The following is a 21,203-nucleotide window of genomic DNA, read 5'->3' as shown; positions in this document are numbered from 1 at the left end:
GGACTGAGGAAACAACTTGTGCGAAGACCCAGCAGCCAGAGATCACAGTACTGTTTCAGGAACTGCTGGGAGGAGAGGAGGATGGCATCTGCAAGAGCCAGCAAAGAAGGCTGCTCACTGGCAGGCATGCAGCTGGGGGTTGAAGTGGCAAGTTCACACTGAAGTCAGAGCAGAGGAGTCGTCAGCGCCTTGAAGGATGACCCTGTGCCTTTTTTATTCCTGAACCCCGCCCTAACACAGGGCCTGGAGCCTGGGGATGAGGAGAGGGGACGCGGGGCTCCACAGAAGTCTTCCTGGATTAAACTAGAGAAAGGAAGGAAACGAGGCTCCAGCAGAGGGGAGGGAGAGTTAGAGCCTGCAGTAAATGGTCAAATGATCAAGTCAGGTGATGCCTGATGATTGGGAAGAAGCCCTGGAAGGTCAGGCTGCAGACCAGAGGAGATGACTGAGGATCTCGAGTATCAGGCTAACGATCTTGGACATCAGCTAGGATACAGCTCAGACCTCACTCCGGAGCCTGAACCTTGCGGCCCCAGTGTGTTTGCTAAAATACTACACATTTAGAAAATCTTAACTCTCTTTTTACATTGCAGATAATTCTCCATAATGCTCCCAAATCTGAAAATAAGCAAACCTGAACTAATCCTGTTCTCTGGAACCAGAAATCCAACTCCCACCGCGAATAGACCGCTGAAGCTTCCTTTTCTGGGGGCTGCCTGGAAAGAAGAGTTGCCAGCAAATTAAAAGCAAAACAAAAAGACGTCAATTTCAACCATCCCAACTGGTGAGTCTCGAAGAAATTAAATGCTTTAAAAGAAGGTGTAGCGGGGGGAGACCACAGACCTCACACAGAAACCAGCACCACGAGAGTGACATTTCAAAACCACCCATTTTCTGGAACATCTCTTGTAGCCAAATTCCAGACCCCAGGCACCCTCGTTCCCTGCGCGCTCCCGCCCTCCGTCCCTCACGCGCCGGCTGGATGACGTGGGTTGGTGGTGGCGCGGCCGCTCAGGTGAGGGGCCGCCCAGTCACCGGAGGCGCGGGCGCTCGGAGCCCATTCGCCGCCGCCGGCGCAGCAGCAGGGGCGGTGCGGAGGGGAAGGGGCGGGGCGGGCGGAGGGAGAGCGGCGCGCGGGGAGGGCGCAGCGGCGGGGGCGAGCGCGGGCGCGGGGCCAGCCCTGCTTCGCTCGGGTGGCCGGCTGACGCGCGCCGCAGTCGGAGCGTGAGCCGCGCGGGCGCAGGGGACGGCGCGGGGCTGCTGGTGGCCACAGCTTCGTCGGGGACGGACTACACCGGTGCTCGGGGTCGCGGGCAGCCGCGCGTGGGCCGAGCGGTGGGCGCGGCGTAAGAACGTGAGTAGCTCCGCGCGCGCGGCTGGCGGTGACACTGGGTCCAGCTCGGGGGCGACGGCTGGAGCGGAGGAGGGCGCGGGGGGCGGCTGTGTTGTCGCCGGGACACCGAAACACCCTGGCTTCGCAGCGCCCCTCCACATCTCCCTGCCGCAGGGCCAACCCGGCAGCCAACTCCCTTCTTCCCCTCCGGCTCCGGGCGGAAGGAGGGGACCGTAGCCCGGCGCGGGCCAGGCTGAGATACAGCGGCGCCGGCGGGCCCCCCTCACCTCCCCAGCCCTTGGCCAACTTGTGCATCCGTGCCCCCCGCTTTCCGGGAAGCCCTGGAGGTGGCTTTGGGGCCAACTGGGCCTGGGGAGGCTGCTGGGCCCCGGCACTGCGGCTTCCCGGGCAGGGAGGCGGAGGGCGCGGGCTGTCAAGCTGCAGGGCCGCCGGGGCGAGAAGCGCAGGTGCCTGGCCGGCGCGCTCCGGCGTGTGCACGTTCCGGTCCCCGAGGACATATCTGGGCGTGGGCTTTGTTCGGATGCGCTCACACCTGCGCGGATCGCCGGAGTTCAGGGGCGGTCCGACCTCCACTCTCTCCGGCCTGGAGAGAACTCGGGGAACGAGGGATGAGGGACGGGAGAGACCCCGAAAGCAGTAGGTGGGGGGCTTTCCGGGGTCTTTGTCGGCCCTACAGGTGCGGGTCCCCGGGGTCCCGGCGCCCCGCCCGGCCTCGCGGGGCTGGGACTTGTTGGGACTGGCACGCGTCGGCTTGGGGCTGACTCAGAAGAGCCCCTTCCCTGCCCAGGATCCCAACGGTGGGATCTGGCAACAGCTTCGCCCGGGGATGTTGTGTTGAGCCGCCCGTCACTGCCGGCTCTGGCGCATCCATCTCCCGGCGAGCGCCATCTGCGCCGCGCGCTGCCTTCGGCCCCGTGCACGCTGTGCGGGTGGGCGCCGCAGCGCGCGGGTCCCCGGCGGTTCGCCAGCCCAGCCGTTGCCCGCCCGCATCTGCCCGTGCGCAGAGGGGGAAGCGGGGTGCCGTGGTCCTGGGAGCCAGGGAGCGCTCTTTCTCCCAGAGCCGTGTACTCTGGGCAGCAAGCACCGCCGGAGGGTTCCCTGGGTCCGGAGGGGCTGGTGAGCAGGCCACTGCCCTCCTCTCCGGGTCGCCTCCCTCCCGCCCGGCTCCCGGCCCGCGGCAGCATCTTCTGTTCCCCGCACGCTCGGGGGCCGTCCCTGCGCAGCTGCCGGCGAGGAGGGGGGCCGCCGAGCGTGTCTTTTCCACCCCGCCTCTCTCCTGTCGTTTTCGCACCAGCAGTTCCAGCCAGAGGCTACATCCGGCGCGGAGCACTCTGTCCTAGGAGCGAAGCGTTCTCTTCCTCCCCGTCCCGCGTGGTTAAGGCGCAGAGGTGCGAGTATCAGGGGGCAGGGCCCTTCCCTGCCCGAGGCTTTAGCAAGCAGAGACGGAGGAGAGTGTAATGGGCAGGAGGCAACCCTCCTGCACCAGGAGTTCCCCTGGGGCTATCCGGGAAGGAACACGGTAGCCACTGAATACAAACATACATAAGGAGGCTAGGCTGCTTTGGTTGCCACTGCTTTATGCTAACCATGCCCTGTTATTAAAATATTGTAATAATAGCTCACAAGGAAATGAGACCTTCCAGAAGTACTGAAGTGGATTTAGGCAACTGGATACTTTCTACTTTAATGGTAAGGATAGTCAACATTTTCTGAGCGCGTCAGAGGTGCTGGGCCGCTGTGCATGTTACATGTATCTATCATATCAGTTTCCACAGCAACCCCATGTTAAAAATTAGGAGACGGAGACTTAGGTCGAGGAACTTTCCCAAGGCCACATAGCTAGGAAGTGAGGAAGCAAGGATTAGCTTTTTGCCCATCCAAGACTGTGAAAATGCGGCCTTTTGGAGGCTTATCATTAGTTTAGAGGAAGCCTAAAACCACCCAGTGTTCAGAAATCAGGGACATACTGTAAGCCCATTTAATTGTGGCCCCTGCAGACCTCACAGTAGCAGGCAGTATTGTAATTCAGCGAATTGTATTGTGGAATAGCCTTTTGATTGCCCTGTATTGCCCTTCGTTCCTTTACATGTTCCTTTATCCCTGCTAGCTTTTAAGTACTTGGCTGTTAACCCACAATCCAACCAGTTACAGCCACTGGGCTCTTCTTAGTGACTAGAGCCACCTGCGATTCCAGAGAGGCTGAGAGGTTCCTGGCACATCGCAATTTTTGAGAGAACTTCTTCTTTTTGATTTTTTAAGAAAAGGCAAATATTTCCATTTGGCAAACATTTCTATTGCAGGTTCTCCCAGCCCTGAATCTCCTTTGTAGATTCTTTTGATGGCAGCAGCTTTACTTCTCAAATTGGATGTTGAATTTGAATAAGACCCTAGTATAAAATCTTAGGAAAGCATTAGTTATCCTAAGTATATGACTGAGGCGCATTTATAAAGATGTTAACTAAAAGAAACAAGAATATGAATGACAGTGAAATCAGCTCTTCCTGGAATAGCTTTTGGAATGATTGTAATTGACTGACCGGTTGGAAAAATGAATTCATTTTGCTTTCTTAATCCTGCTGACTCATGGTCTTCTTTCAGTTTGCTTTCTACTTCATTACAGGAAAGGTGCTAAACATTTCACATAATCCAGGAATTTTAGAACTGTAAGAAAACATTGTTCCTAAATCTTTGGGTTTCAAAATGAATACGGTGGGGCTCAGAGAGGTCACCCAGCCGTCTAATGCAGGGTAGTGATGAGGTGCTTGGACTGTAGGCCAGTCTCCTTAATACACACCATTTTTGTTATTGGAGTAGCCACAGTAAATGAAAAGCAAGTCATCTTTGGAAACGGTACTTCCGGTGAGGCGGATGTGACAACGCATTGGCTGTGAGTGCTTCAGAAGGGGGAGCGCGTGCTGAGAATGTGTACACTTGGGCTGTAGAAAATTTCCTTAAGAAGCATTTCAAATAATTCTTTCATGTAGGATAGTTTTCCTTGCCTAATTGATTGAATATAATTAGAATCTGCAGATATTATGTAGTGTATGTACAAAGGACCTATTTAATGGAACCCCTCAGGAAGCTTTTCTGGTAAAGAGATACTTTTATTCATTTATTCATTTATTCATAAATATTTACTGAGTGCATGGCCTGCTGTTCGAAGCACTGGGGATGCAGTGGTGAGCAGAGCAGAGTTCCTGCCCTCGGGGAGATCAATTCCAATTTTATCATTTATGGCTACAGACTGACACACACAGATTCTTGTTCCACATGTAAATGTACAGCTTGATGAACTTGCACAGACTGAGTACACCATGTAACTGTGCTCAAATCCAGGACCAGAACATTATGAACGTCCGAGAAAGCCCTCTTGTGGCTGCTACCAGTCATTACTCTCCCCTAAGGGTAACCACTGAGACGCCAGTCTTTTTTTTCCCTGATATTCTCACTTTGAAATCAGAAGGTCTTTGTCTTAGTTAGCTCAGGCTGCCATAACAAAATAACATAGACTGGGTAGCTCAAAGAAGGGACATTTATGTTCTTACAGTTCTGGAGTCTGGAAGTCTGAGATCAGGGTATCAGCCTGGGTTCTGGTGCGAGCTCTCTTCCTGGCTGGCTGATGGCCGTCTTCTCCCTGTGTGCTCATATACCCTTTCCTCAGCCTGTGTCTACGGGGAGTTCCCTCTCTTCCTCTTCTTAGAAGGCCGCTGATGCTGTTGGATTAGGACCCTGCCCTTATGACCTCATTTAACCTTAATTACCTCCGAAAAGCCCTATCTCCAAATACAGTCACATCGAGGGTTAGGGCTTCAGCATATGAATTTGGGGGGAAACAGTTCAGTCCATAGCAGTACAGATTTGCTGCCTTTGCCAGCAGCCTTTGGAGTCTCATCCCCATTTGCAAAGAACGTTTCCCATCTGAGAAGCGTGGTAACCCATAACAAATGTAACTAGAATACAGAGCTCCTGAAGTATTCTTCTGTAGGAAGTTTTGTCTGTTTGCATCCAAAGACTGCTTTAGGTCAGCCTTCAAATGCTGAGATGGTTGCTGAAAAGGAAGTGATTTGCAAATGATTGGAAATTACTAAATACAGTTAGGTGTATTTTCCCTTTCATGTTTCGTGCTTCTCCCGAAGGAACCCAGAATTTTTCTGCCAGGTAAGGACCGAGGAGCAGGTAGGACACGCCTAGCCTCCAAGGATGCTAGGGGCAAGAATCCAGTGGCTTATTTTATTTAACCCTTTGTCCACCCAGGCAAATGAAAAGCCCCTTTAGTTTGAAAGAGTCTTTATTGGCATCAGAGGTTGAAGTTTCTAAGAACAAGAAAATGTGCCAGAAGGAACTGATGAATGTTTATTTTCCCTCTTAAAATGTGAGGGAGAGGGCTACATGAGGAAAACATGGGAATGGCTCTGCTTCCAGGTTTATAGCAGCTCTGACATCTTCAGTATCAGGTTGTCTCTAAATGGGGAAGCAAATGCAATATATTTGTAGAAAATGTGATTTTTTTTTTTTTACTGTTACTGTTTTTTACTGTGACGAAATATATATAACATAAACTTTACTGTTGTAATCATGTTTAGCTGTAGAGTTTAGTGGCATCAAGTACTTCACATTGTTTTGCAGCCATCACCCCTGTCCATCTCCAGAACTTTTCTCAGCTTCCCAAACTGAAACTCTGTGCCCATTAAAACAGTGACTCCCTGTTCCCCATGTACCTCAACCCCTGCCGAGTACCTTTCTATTTTCTGTCTCTATGAATTTGACTACCCTGAGTACCTCATACGAATGGAATCATGCAGTACCTGTCCTTGTGACTGGCTTAAGTCACTTAGCGTAAGGTCTTCAAGGCTCATACGTGTGTCAGAATTTTTTTCCTTTTTAAAGCTGCAGAATGTTCCATTGTATGGACACACCATGTTTTTATAATTCATTCATCTGTCAAGTTGGGCACCTGCCACTTTTTGCTGCTATGAATGTGGGTATACAAATATCTGTTTTGAATCACTGCTTTCAACTCTTTTAGGTATATACCCAGAAGTAGGATTGCTGGATCGTATAGTAATTCCACTTTAATTTTCTGAGGAACCACCATCCTGTTTTCCATGGCAGCTGCACTGTTTTACGTTCGCGGCAGCAGTGCACAAGGGTTCAGTATCTCCACATCTTCACCAGCATTTGTTTTCTCTTTTCTCAATAATAGCCATCCTCGTGGGTGTAAAGAACTATAGCTGTTACTTTTTTTAAAATAAATTTATTTATTTTATTTTTGGCTGCGTTGGGTCTTCGTTGCTGCGCGTGGGCGTTTCTCTGGTTGCTGCGAGCAGGGGCTACTCTTCATTGTGGTGCACGGGCTTCTCATTGCGGTGGCTTCTCTTGTTGGGAGCACGGGCTCTAGGCGCGCGGGCTTCAGTAGTTGTGGCTCGTGGCCTCTAGAGCGCAGGCTCAGTAGTTGTGGCGCACGGACTTAGTTGCTCCGCGGCATGCGGGATCTTCCTGGACCAGGGCTCGAACCCGTGTCCCCTGCATCGGCAGGCGGATTCTTAATCACTGTGCCACCAGGGAAGCCCCTATAGCTGTTACTTTTTAAAGGTATAAATTAATATACTGTGCATATTATGAATAAGCCATTCACAATATTTTCTAACTTACTGGTTTAATTTTTATTAATAAGGAAATGTGTGGTTTCTAACAAGTGTTAATTGACCCCATACTTTGTGCAAAGTCCGGGAGAAGCCAGCCTTGGTGACACACATTCATGTGATTTTTTTTAAAATGTGGAATTAGAGTATATATGTCTGTAGTTCTCTTGTGCTACGTGATTTTGCTCGGAGGTTAGATTACATATTAGTATGCTTTTATTTTACTGGAAAATTTGACATTGTTATTTTAACCCAGACCAAGAGCACATTTGCCTCATATCTGGAAACAGATAGGAATATGGTACATTGACTGTTTAGGGATGTGCCCGAGTTGTCATTTACAAGTCTGCATCGGACATTGCTCCCCACCACGGAATCTTCCAAGATGACAGCATAAACTCTCACCACCCAATTATAATTGCTTAGCTGAGCTAATAAAAAAGATATGGTGTCAACTTCATTGACCTATTTTACTGGCCTACAAGTTTGGAATTTCAAACGAGAAAAAGGTCCTTTTTAAAAGTCTGATACAGGGTTTCCCTCAAGTGACTGAAAAACTAGTGAATATAAGAAATGCCAGTGATAAAGGGAACAAATCTACAAATGCTCATCTGCTGCACACACTGTCCAAGTGGCTTATTCAGTTTAAAAACAGGAATGATAAATAAACCTTATCTTGTCTTAGGTGTTCCCTGATTTTGTTCCATATTGTCCCATGCTAAGGCATTGTTTAATTCACATGAGAATGAAAATGACAGTTACTGTCAGAGGAAAATGATACTTTCAAAAATTCTTTTTTTTAAAATTTTTTGGCCGTGCCGCACGGCATGCAGGATCCTAGTTCCCTCACCAGGGATCAAACCCGAGCCCCCCTGCAGTGGAAGCGAAGAGCCTCAACCACCGGCCCGCCAGAAAAGTCCAAAAAATTCTTCTTATTAAATGATGATAGGAAGAGCTGGAAAGAATATTTTGAATATACATCCATATTCATATGTATATTTCAGTTTTCTGATGTGCGTGGTGTATTGGTTCAAAACCCTCTGTAACCAGGAAAATATATTCCCAAGGCCATCTGAGGGAATCCTGTAGGAGGTCTTCTACTGTGTAATATGCAGTGAATTTGATTTGTCTTTCTCAAGTGGGCTGAGAGCATTCAAAAAATTCAGTAGATGCATTCAGCATGGAGTGATCTTTTCTCCAAATTTCAACTTTAAAGCTAATTTCATGCCACTTTCCAATGCCCTTGGCATTTTGAATGGTGTGATTTACAGCAGTACGTTTTGGACGAGCATTATAAACTCCTGTTAAACACCCTTAACAGATTCTCTCTCAAGGGAAAGGGAAGGGAAATGTACTAATCTTCCATTCATTATGCCTTAAGGTAAAAATGGACTGTGTTTCGTCCAAGAGTTTCGTCCTGGAGTTTTGTGGTCTTTGAAGAAGGATGGCTGGAGCTGGTGCACTGCGCTGCCTTCCAAAGCCTTGTGCGGCTTTTCAGTCCCTCACCTCAATAGGGAGCTGAAAGGACAAAAGTGAACAAAGGAGGTCTGTTTTGCCTGCCCCACTTGCTGGGCTGTTGTCTTGGCCCTTTTCAGCGAAGGCGGGGCGGGGGGAGCTGGGTCAAAGTTGAAGAACACTGAAAAGGAATTCAAGCTTCATGTCGAAGTTTGAATTATAGCTTCAGTTTGAGTGCCGAGTAGATTAGTTTGAATTGAAATTTTTGAAGCCGGGGAAGCTTAAGTGACAGATGGTGTTGGAAGTGCGTCCAGAGAGCTGGATGGCGTACCCGGGAGGTTGAGTGCCGAAGCGAGGCCCTTGGTAAACATCTAGTTAACCGACAAAAGTTTTCAAACTGTAGGAAGTGCAGTTCGATGCTGTGCGCCCCATTAAGACGCTGGACTGTGTGAATTAGGGGAGGCCCCTGCGTCTGGCATACACTCAGATGTGCTGGTCCCCCCCTAATTGCATTGCAAATACTCTTCTGACTGTTCCGCTGCTTCCCACTCTAGTCTCTAGTGAAGTAAACACAGAAATGCCCAATCAACGTCCCTTGTAAAGTGTCATTGCAGTGTCTTGATATTGGTTGTTTTGGTATATGACAAGATCAATCTGTCCTAAATATGGACTAATCAGTGCTTTTTCCTATATGAGTGTATTTATGCAGAGTGATTTCAGCTTTCTGCTTCTCGTGGTAGACCATCACTGTTATATTTCCTACTGAAGTTTTTAACACGGCACATGGTTTCCCCATTCAATTTGGTTGGGAGCATCTGATTTAAAATATTTCCGAAGGAGTAGTTGGCTGTGTGTATAGCTAGAATAATAAGATAGCTACTGGGAAGTCAGGGTTATTGAAATGCAATAATTTGGGGTAATTTGTGGGTTTTAAAAAATTTTTATTTTATATTGGATTATAGTTGATTCACATTGTGTGAGTTTCAGGTGTACAGCAGAGTGATTCAGTTATACATATACATGTATCTATTCTTTTTCAAATTCTTTTCCCATATAGGTTATTACAGGGTATTGAGCAGAGTTCCCTGTGCTATACGGTAGGTCCTTGTTGGTTATCTATTTTTAAATATAGCAGTGTGTACATGTCAATCCCAAACTCTCATTTGGGGTAATTTGAAACACTTCCTGGTGCTTCATAAAACTACAATTAGAAAAATCTTGCTTTGATATCTTTGACCATTAAAATGACTTGATGACATAGTCTTTTGTTCTGATGGTTAGTGGCATGGTAGTGAAAAGCCTTATTTATATACATTTAATACAGTCAAATGAATAGTTCTACTGTAAGGGCAGTAACACTGACAGGGCGATAATATGAACAAAACAGTAAAGTAAAAATTTAGAGATAATTAATACTGTAATAAAAACAGAAGTGATTTTACTTCGGATTTGATTATGTAACTTACATCGCATGTTGTATTTTACATAAATCATGATAGATACTCTCTGTGTCTCATAGATTTTAAGGTAACTTGCATTTTCATACTTGGAATAGGGTTTAAAAACTCCACGGCTCTGTATGTATTTCTAATTACAGTTACTGTGGTGCAAAATCATAGTGGAAGGTAAAATACATCAAGGGTTTATTGCTGTCCTAGGGCTCTGAGGGGACTCATTAAACAGTAGGGAGGGAGGGAGTCAGATTTATTTGCTTGGACTGGCGTTGGGAGAGTCGAGATCAGAGAGAGTGAAGGATTCAAATAGAAGGAAGGCTCAGGTGGGTAATGAGAATTGTGACATCCTGGAGACGTGTCCCATGGCAGAAGGAGGGAGAGGCATTTTAAGTAATGAGGAGAGAGTAAAGAACAGAGTGCTGGAAAAGTAATAACAAAATCTGAAAGAAGAGAGTAGGTGGAGAATAAAAATGTTTGTGGCAATTGCTTAGCTAATGGAGACTAGTCTCCATATCATCCTATACTAAATATTCAAAAAAACTTTTTGAAATATAGTTGATTTACAATGTTGTGTTAGTTTAAGGTGTATAGCAAAGTGATGCAGTTATACATATATTTTCCTTTTTTTACATTCTTTTCCATTATAGGTTATTACAAGATACTGAGTATGGTTCCCAGTGTTATACAGTAGTAGGTCCTTGTTGGTTATCTATTTAATATATAGTAGTGCTTATATTTTAACCCCAAACTCCTAATTTATCCCCCCCCCCACTTCTAAATATTTTTAAAAGATTTTATTGTGGTACATTAGGTCATTGAAGTAACTTGACATCAGAGAATAGAAATAACTCATAAATCACTCTGCAAAGACAAAATATGATGGTACATTATTTATGTTGAAAAGAAAGGCATTGACAAGAATTTACCAGCAGTCAAAGGTAAAGTTCTTTCAGCATAACACAGTTAAATTCTCAGTGAGATCATCTCTTCTCTCCAGCTATTTGTTCCTCTATATACAGATGGCTCTGGCTAGAGAAAATTCGATATATGAAAACGGGAACTTGCCAAGCACATTTGGGGTGATTATTCAGGTTATACAGGATTCTTCACTTTGCACAAGGATGATGTGATGCGTGAGCTTCTATAACGCATCAAAGTTCAATTCAGGAATGATTTTTCAAGGATATCTAAGTAGACGAATAAAGAGCGTGATAGATACCAAGTGAAACTCACGCAAATATGGCTAAATAAAAATCAGTAAAGAGGTGGACACGTGGTAGGTGAGGAGAAGTGCCTCAGTTGTATGAAAATATTTGATATTGGCTCTAGACAACATTGAGACGCCAGTAAAGGAAAGCCACTAACAAAATAGTCATCCAGGATAGGCATTTTTTGGCTTTGCTCATAAGAGACTTCCGTCAGCTTTCCCCAGGCTTCTAGGTGTGGAAACCCAGCCCTTGCTCTGTTCCACTAGAAACCTCAGCTGCATTTCTCATGCATGGTGGTGTATATGCACGAGTCCCCATGTTTGATGAAAGAATGAATGCAAGAATGAATGACTGAATCCATGAATATTGCAAAATGTCAAGTGGATCTTTGGTTGGATAACATTGGGGAATTTTGTCCCCAGCCCTGTTTGAAGACACAGACAAAGTCTAGACCGTGGAAAATCCAACATTCATAATTTCATGCCTGGATTCTCTATGATTATAATTTGCTTCCTGGTTCTCAATTAGACACTTGAGTGGGCAGGTGAAATCACTCCCTCCAGAAGGGTACCATTTTTGAAATTGCCACTGTGGAGCCCTAAACGGCATCCTTGTGGCCCCAAAGAGCTCCTCTGTAATTTTCTACCTTTGCTGGAGGCTGATGATTCCAGGTTTGCACAAGGCTTTCCTTGCCTTCAAGTCCGAAGCTGATGCTCATTTCCCTCCGGAGGTCTCTGGGTGGGTGCACACTGATTGAGTTGAAGCACTTTCTGAGATTGCTTCCCACCATCTGAATTGGAAGAAATCAGAAGTGAGGCATGCAGGACTGACATGCAAAGTGGAAAAAGGCTGGTGTGGGAAACAGATCAGGAGAGCTCAGTCTTCAGCTTTAAAAATGGAACTTTCTCCCTTTTTTGCTTGTTTATTGAGTATTCCTACCTGTACTTTTCTTTATATTCCAAGATGTGAGTTGAGTTATAGCATGGCCCTTCCCAACTGGTTAGTGGATTATAGTGAGTGATGGGTTTGAAGCAGTGGGTCCATGTTTGAGAGACACCGGAGTGAAAATTTTTCTTGAAATTTGTAATTAATTAAATTTTGAGAAGTACTGGGCTACTCTGTATAGACTAGGAAGCTTTGCTTTACTGTGTGGCTTTGGATAAGTTGCTTAAGTACTTCTTTTCCTTTAGCTGGAAAATGAAGATAAACCATATAAATTTTCTTATCGTCAACCCTACCTCATGAGAATATGTCACTAGGACCAATGATGATAAAAAGGAAAGTGCTGAAAGACAACATCAATCTGTGTTCTTATTAGGTAGAATGCAGTAGCCATTTTGTTCACTATGATACTTTGCCAGATTTGCTTCAGAGATATGTATGTTTCATACATCCTTAGCAACAACCATGTCTACTTGATTTTGAATAAATGAAGTGGTCTCATGCTGCAGTCTGTGAGATGGGTACCGTTTTTGGTACTTCATGGTGGGACTGTTTTCAAAACACAAACTATATTCTTAACTTTCAACAAATGATAATATACATGTGAAAGTCAGGTTGAGTCCATATGATTAAAAAGGTGTAAATTCAGCAAATACATTTTTTCTAGTTGTATTCAATGTCAGTAACCGTCTTTTGAAATCTAATTGTGTTTTATCCCAAGCCATATTCTATTCATATTTTTCAAGAGGACAGTCAGTAATTTTTTGTGTCAGCCATGACTAACTAGCAATACCACAGATCAATAAAGCATGAAACCATTTTAATATATTAAATTCATCTAGCTCACAAACTGCATGTGCTTAGAGGTTTGATATAAAGAGAGACACATACAGTGAGGCTTGTAAGCGGGTTTGTATGTATATCATTGTATTTGCTCTGTGCCTTTGCACCTCAGACAAGAAATAGATCTTTAAAAATAATAGCCACATAGCCACTATGGAAAACAATATGGAGGTTCCTCAAAAATTAAAATTAGCACTACCATATGATCCAGCAATCCCACTTCTGGCTATTTATCCAAAGGAAGTGAAAACGGGATCTCGAAGGGATATATGCACTCCCATGTTCACTGCAGAGTTATTCACAATAGCCAAGAAATGGAAACCACCTAACTGTCCATCAACAGATGAATGGATGAAGAAGATGTGGTATATATACACAATGGAATATTATTCAGCCATGAGGAAGAAGGAAATCCTGCCGTTTGTGAAAACATGGATGAGCCTGGAGGGCATTATGCTAAGTGAAATAAGCCAGACAGAGAAAGACAAATACTGCATGATATGACTTACAGGTAGAATCTTTAATTTAAAAAAAAGGAGTCAAACTCATAGTAGAACAGTGGTTGCCAGGGGCTGGGGGTGTGGGAAATAAGGAGAGGTTGGTGAAAGGCAACAGCCTTTCAGCTAAAAGATGTCTGAGGATCTAATATATAACACGCTGACTGTAGTTGGCAATACGGCATTGTATCTAAGAGAGTACAACTTAAATGTTCTCACACACAAAAAAGGAAATATGTGAGGTGATAGGTGTGTTAATTAACAAGATGGGAGGAATCCTTTCACAATGTATACATGTATCAAATCACCACGATACACACTTAAATATCTTACAATTTTTTTGTCAGTTATACCTCAGTAAAGCTGAAAAAATACTAGTCATCATTGACCTGGGTGTAGACACAGAGCTTTAGGAATGAGAAGGTGGTCAAAGGGTGCCCCCCGTCAGATTCTTATGCTGAAGTCCTAACGCTTGGTACCTCAGAATGTGACCTCATTTGGAGATGGGGTCTTTACAGTTAAAATGAGGTCATTAGAGTGGGCCCTAGTTCACTGAGTAGTGGCTTTCTAAGGAGAGGAAACTTGGAGGCAGGCATGGTTGGAGAAGGCTTTGTAGAGATGAAGGCAGAGACCTTACAAGCCAAGGAGTGCCAGAGATTGCCAGCAAAGCACCAGAAGCCAGGAGAGACCATGGAACAAACTCTCCCTCACAGCTCTCAGGAAGAACCAACCCTGCTGACACCTTGATCTTGAATTTTAAGCCTTCAGAACTGTGAGGCCATAAATGTCTGTCGTTGAAGCCGCGCAGTGTGTGTCTTTGTGATGGCAGCCCTAGGAAACCAATACAGAATGCAATAGTAAGGTCACCTGTTTCTAAGTCTATCCCTTACAAAAAAGAAAGGGTGAAAATATAGCCCCTTCACATCTCTATGTTCATATGTCTGTATCTATATCTGTCAATGTCTACTTCGTATACCAAGGAGTATGTGTATAGAAGTCAGTTAGAAAGGCTCTGTACTTTGAATTAAAGCACAGAAATACTGGGAGAGGTGGTGGCGGAGTATTCATTTGATTAACTGGACAAAGGTATGAAGTTGGTAGTTTAATCATCGATTACTCTTTTTAGTTGTAATGAAGTCGACTCCAACTTGGCTGCCTTTCTCGTGTAAATTGTCATCACCTGGGAACTTCCGTGGGCGTATTTTGTTGAAGTCTCTGCAGGTGCCCCGGCTGCTCCTTGCCAATCGGGAGGTGTCTCTTGACTTGAAAAAAACAGTACGGTGGCTGATATTTCCTCCTGCTGAGGAAAGCGAAGGCTTGGCTGAGCCACCAGCCTGCTTCAGTGGGAATGCTGCTTCAGTGGGACAGGGTGAAGGATGGCCCTGTGGAGAATTCTGCAGCTAGCTGTACTCAGGCAGCCCTTCTGTCTAGTTGAGGAAGCAGGATGGCCAAGCTCTTTTAATCAACTTGAATATTAGTTGGAATGAATTGGAAACTCTGAAGCCATTTTAGCTGGTCCTTAATGACGTCTGCCCGCTTGGAGTTCTTCATTTCCACCAGCGCCAGCCTTGTCTGTCTTGGATGGTGAGTTCCCGCATGGTAGTGACCCTAATTATTAGTGTCATGTGTACGGCATTTAATGAGCTGCCTCATCCATAGACGGGCCAAACTGTTTTAAATCATATCAACGAGATGATTTGGTAGGAAGGTTCTTGGGATGAGCACCAAGAACTTTAAAATGTCTGCGTTTGTGTGATTCAGTAATTCCATTTTAATATGTAAACCATTTGCCAATTTGTGGTCCCCTCCTGGAGTTAGGAGAGACTAATGAAAACCCACGAGCATCCAGCAGGAAATAATTTGGAATCATGGCTGTTTTTAGTCTTGCAGTTTCTTACAGCTTCTCTTTTCCGTGCAGGGCAGTGAGGCACAAATTGATGGAGTGAAATGTCCAAGGCTCTAGAAGGAGCAGAGAGCAGGCGGTGGGTTTGTTTCTGAAAATCACTCTCTCGGTGTAAACTCCTTAGGTCTTTTAAATATTTTTCCTGAAAGACAATTTAGTGAAGGTGGTTTGAAAGATTTATGGGAACCATTGTAACGTTTGACGTCGACCAAAGTTTATTTGCAAGTGTATTAATACAGGGCTAGCAGTGCCAGTTCTAGGATCCATTACCAGCCTTAGATCCATTTTATTATTCTGAATTGTTTTGTTACACTAAACTCACATTTTAAAATATTATGTGCAGGACTACACTCCTTATTTCCAACTCTGGACAAGCACAGTGCATCTTGGGAAAGCAGTTACTGCCAGGGAAAATGGAAAGGGCTGTCTCTGATCGTCATCTAAGCACAATTTCAGCTCTCCCCACTCCTCCAATCCCCTCTCCAGTTGGGAGTGGGGCCAGTGATGAATATGCATGTGTCACACACCTGTGACCAAGCGATCCTCCATCAGGGAAGGGCAGCGGATCAGTTACTTGAAACGGGTGACTCGCAGCAGCTGGTGTCTGTGGCCCACAGGCTCCCTGCCCTGCCCGACAGCTGCAGCTCACATGCTGCCATCACACCACCTCGGCCACCTCCGTCAGTAAAGGGGGCTGAGCCTACTCATCCCGAGGCACTGCTTCATGGACAGCCGGCTCCTGAGGTGGTGTGTACAAAGGTGCCTCCCTGAATTGTAGGAAATGGAAGCGCAATGATTTTACAACTTTTTACCATTTATAAATAACAGTAATCCTTGACGCTTATTGGTTGCTCATCTGTATGGAGCACCTTACATGAATTATCTCATTTAATCTTCACAGTAGCACTCTATGTCAGACACCAGCAAATGTTCTCTGTAGAGGGCCAGATAATAACTATTTTAGAATTTGGAGGTCTCTACCAGTAAATATTTTAGACTTTGGAGGTCTCCCCCCAAACAGTCACAGATGATATGTAAATGAGCGGGCATTTTCATGTACCCATGAAACTTTTTTTTAGAAAAATAGACAGTGGGCCAGATTTGGCCACCCCCTGCTTTATGTTATTATACCCATTTTATAGATGAAGAAACTGAGGTGTAGGGAGTTTAAGTAATGAATCAAAATAGCACAGCTGTTAAGTTGTGGAACTGGGATTCTAACCCAAGGAGTCTGACCCCTGTCCCATGGTTTTACCTCCTAAGAACTACTATGTTATCCTGGTTTGAGAAACAACAAGGAATGGAATTTTAGTTTCTGCATATTGTGAGTTATAGATTATGACCCAAACTTCCATGAGAAACCTTCATTTCCCTTAGAAACCTTGTGTAGGGAAGAAGAGTATCAGTTCATGTCCTGAAGATGCTATTTAGGTAAATGTAGAAAGTCTAATCTATAGTATATTCAAGTCATGGGACTGTGCATTCGAATAATTGAATAAAGCTTTTAAGATTCTCCAGATGACCTGATGTTGTGGTCATTTTCATCAATAGGATTGCAGATGGCAAATTGCCCTAATTTTTAAAAATATGTCAATTATTACTTTTAAAAATTTGCTTAAACATTGGTGGTCCATGTGTCATATAGGCAGATAACTCTGGCACATTCCCAAGAAAGATTTTTATTTTTATAAAAAACAAATTATGTAGAAGAGTTCCTTCCACATTTAATAGAAAGCCCTTGAATGAGAGTTCTCAGCAGTTTTTGTTTTCCAGGATGGACAGCTCCTTTTGTATTTTATTTCCATGGTAACAGTTAAGTTTGGACTTAAGAACAACACACCTACAAGATAACCATCCAGGTGACATTGTTGGGCATCCCTTGGGGAATTTGTAATGCTCCATGGGCTCTAGATAGCACCTGAAGTAGAATTACACCAGCTTGCTGTGTGATTTGTAGAGCAAGCTCTTATTTAGACGCTGAAGGTTCTCAGAATAGACTGAAGTTAAGAAACATTTGGTTTTAGGCAGCAGGTTCAGCACACACACAATACCATGAGCGGCCAAACTTCAAAGACGTTCCTGGGACACCAGGAAAGAGTTCCAGAACTCATAGTTCCTGACCTCTGGGTGAATGAAACTTTAGGAAGTATGCAGCTGGCAAAATGGAGGCTTCATGTGACCAAACATTGTTGCCTTTGCTTTGTCTGAGGGAAGCTCAAAATGGAACCACTCCCTGGTGGAGAAATCAGAGAGTGGAAACTCTTGTGGTGAGGTAACCCTATTCTCTTTGGAAATCTAAAGTCTTTGAATTGAGTGAGTCTCCATTCATTACTAAGAAAGCTGACAGAGGAATAAAACCCAACTAGGGGAAAAGTTGACTGCAGTGTCCCTGTGAAGTGGTTACTATGAATTAACTGGTGTAACAAATTATAAAGGGCATGATAAATCAATGCAAATTTTTTTTCTCTTGAATCATTTCCTAGAGAAGATAATCCTAAGGTTTAGTTTATTTAATGAAAAAAAAAGTGAGCCAAATAAAATTTGGAATTATGGTACTATGGACAACTTTTTGTTTTTCATGGGTTTTTTTTTTACACTTGTATTGAGGTATAATTCACATATCATAAAATCTACCCATAGTAAGTATACAATTCAGTGAATTTTAAAATAAATTTATAACTTGTGTAATGATGGTAAGCAGATTTCTAACTGGCTTCGAAGATTCTTTCCCCTGTAAAATACCCTCCCTGAAAGTGTGGGTGGTACCTGAGAATATGAGGGATGGCACTCCCATAATTAGGTTACAGTATATGGCTAAGGTGAAGGGATTCTGCAGACGTAGTCAAGGTCCCAAGTCAGTCAGTTATGAGTTAATGGAAAGAGAGATGATCTTGGCTGGCCTGGTGTAACCAGGTGTAAGCCTCTGAAAGGGAACCTCTCCCACTGTCCTTGAAGGAGCTTCTATCCATATTGTGAATTACTTATGGAGAAGAGTGACTGCAGTCCTTCAACCACAAGGAACTGGGTTCTGTAACAACCTGAGTGAGTTTGAAAGGGGACCCCAAACTCCAGATGAGAAAGCAGCCTGACACACGCCTTGATAGACTCAGCTTAGCTGTGCCTGGACTTCTGACCTATGAGAAACTGTGAGATAATAAATATGTGTTGTTCTAAGCCTCTAAGTTAGTGGTAACTTGTCATGTAGCATAGGAAACTAATACAGCAACTGTCACCACCATCCAACTGTGCATATTTTTATCACTTCCCCCAAAATTTCCTTGAAGCCATTTGCAAAGTCTTCTCTCACTCCAGGGCAACCACTGATCTGCTTTCTCGCTCTACAGATTTGCGTTTTCTGGACTTTTCATATTAATGGAATCATACAATATAGAATCTTTTTCATCTGGCTTCTTTCATTTAGCATAAATGTTTTGAGGTTCCTTCATACGGTAGCATGTTATCAGTGGAATTCCATTGTATTGAGATACCACATTGTGCTTATATATTCAGCAGTGGATGGACATTTGGATTGTTTCCAATTTGAGGCAATTATGAACAATGCTTCTGTGAACATTAGCATGTAAGTCTTTGTAGCGATGTTTTCATTTCTTTGAGGTACTTAGGAGTGGAATTGCTGTGTTGTATGGTATATTTATGTTTGACTATTTATGACACTGCCAAGCTCTTTTCTAGAATGGCTGTATCATTTTACTTTCCCATCAGCAATGTATGAGGATTTCAGTTTCTTGACATCCTTACCTGTCAATACATATTTATTATGGCCATTCTAGGGGGTATGTAGAGGTATCTCATTGTAGTTTTACTTGCGTTTCCCTAATGACTAATAATATTGAGGATCTTCTCATGTGTTTGTTAGCCATTGATATGTCTTCTTTGGTGAAATGTCTATTTAAGTGTTCTGCCAATTTCTTCAGTTGAGTCATTTATCTTATTGATTTATAAGAGTTTTAAAATATATATATTCTAGATACAAGTCCCTTATCAGTATGTGATTTACAAATATTTTCTCCCATTTTGTGGATTGACTTTTCACTTTGTTGATGGTGTCCTTTGAAGCACAAAAGTTTTTATTTTTGATGAAGTCCAATGTATCTGTTTTTTCTTTTGTTGGTTATACTCTTGGTGTCATATCTAAGAATTCATTTCCTAACCCAGGGTCACAAAGATTTATTCCTATGTTTTCTTCTAAGAGTTTTATTGTTTTAGCCATTACATTTATGACCTATTTTGTGTTAATTTCTGTACATAGTACAGGTTGAGGGTCTAAGTTCTTTATTTTTTTTTTGCATATGGATATCCCATTGTTCTAGCATCATTTGTTGAAAGACTATCCTTTTCTCATTGAAGTATCTTGGCAACTTTGTTAAAAATGAATTAACCATAAAGGTAAGGAGTTATTCCTGGACTCTCAATTGTGTTCCATTGATCTATCTATCCTTATGCCAATGCCATCCTGTTTTAATGTTTGTAGCTTATAGTAACTTTTGAAATTAGGTAGTATAAATCCTCCAACTTTTTTTCTGCTTTAGTTGCAGCCCATACATTTTTCACTTTAGTTGCATTCCTTAAATTTTGATATTATTGATTTGTTTGGGTTTATATATGACATTTATTTTCTTTTTATTTTCTATTTATTTCCTATTTGTTTCACTGATTTTCCTTTACTGATTTTTTTAAGTAATTTTTAAAGTATCATTTTAATTCCTCCATTGAAGCTTTTACTTTTTTCTTGAATTATTTCCATAATGCATAAGATACATGCATCATATTATGCCCTATTTCAGAATAAAGATAACTTACTTCTAGTAAAATATATAACTTTGCTTCAATATATCTCCTTTTCCTCCTCCTTCCTTTGTGCTATTATCATCATTTAGATTACATTTATATATGTTATAAAGCCTTCATTCAGTGGTATAATTATTGCTTCATAAAATCTTTATTTAGAAATATCTTTTTTTTTTTGCTTTGTTTTTGAAAAACGACTTTGTGGGAGATAGTCTCAGTTGACAATTTTTTTTCTTTCAGTGCTTTGATTATGTCATTCTGCTGCCTTCAGGCCTCTGTTGTTTCTGATAAGAAGTCATAAATTATTTAAGTTGCTGTTTCACTGCAGGCGATGAGTCATTTTTCCCTCCTGCTGCTTTCAAGATCTTTTCTTTGCCTTTGATTTTCAAAAGTTTGACCATGATGTTCTTAGATATAGATCTCTGTGTGTTTATCCTATTTATGGTTCATTAAACTTATTAGCTGTGTACATTAATATGTTTCATCAAAGTTGGAAAGTTTTTGGCTACTATTTCTTCAAATATTTTTTCTTCTATTTTTTCCCCTTTCCTCTCCTTTTGGGACTTACCACTGTACTTATGTTGGTATGCTTGATGTCCCACATGTCTCTGAGACTCTACTTATTTTTCTTCATCTTTATTTCTGTTCTTCAGATCAAATGATTTCTATTGACTAGTTTTAATGTTCATTGATTCTTCCATCTTCTTAATTTGCTGTGAGTGCCTCTAGTGAAATTTTCGTTACAGATATTGAACTTTTCAACTCCAAAATTCCCCTTTGGTTCTTTTTTTATAATTTCTTTTATTTTATTGAGGTTCTCTATCAGTTGATTAATTGTCATCATGTTTTCCTTTATATTTTAAACATGGTTTTCTTTAGTTTTTGAACATATCTATACTAGCTGCTTTGAAGTCTTTGTTTGCTGAGCCCAACTTTTAGGACAATGCAGGGACATTTTTCTATTGATAGTTTCCCCCCATGTATATGGATCATACTTTCTTTTTCTTTGCATGTCTTATAATGTTTGTGTTGAATACTCACATTTTAGATATGTAGTAGCCATGGGGGATTCTGCCTTTTTTCCCCTTGAGGAATT

At 43.0% G+C, this 21,203-nt stretch overlaps 1 protein-coding gene across 1 annotated transcript in view; it reads left to right on the top strand.

Annotated features, from left to right (window-relative positions):
* Positions 1–1,266: 1,266 nt before the first annotated feature.
* Positions 1,267–21,203, top strand: part of NRCAM (neuronal cell adhesion molecule) — a 310,432-nt gene continuing 290,495 nt past the window's right edge. Inside the window, exon 1 of the mRNA XM_059934189.1 lies at positions 1,267–1,354. The gene's annotated coding sequence lies outside the window, so the exon portion shown is untranslated. The remainder of the gene's footprint in view (positions 1,355–21,203) is intronic.

Source organism: Balaenoptera ricei, chromosome 9 (assembly GCF_028023285.1).
Source record: "Balaenoptera ricei isolate mBalRic1 chromosome 9, mBalRic1.hap2, whole genome shotgun sequence".
Classification (NCBI taxonomy): domain Eukaryota; kingdom Metazoa; phylum Chordata; class Mammalia; order Artiodactyla; family Balaenopteridae; genus Balaenoptera; species Balaenoptera ricei.
Note: the sequence above shows the minus strand (reverse complement) of the source record. Positions and strands in the feature narration are given on the sequence as shown.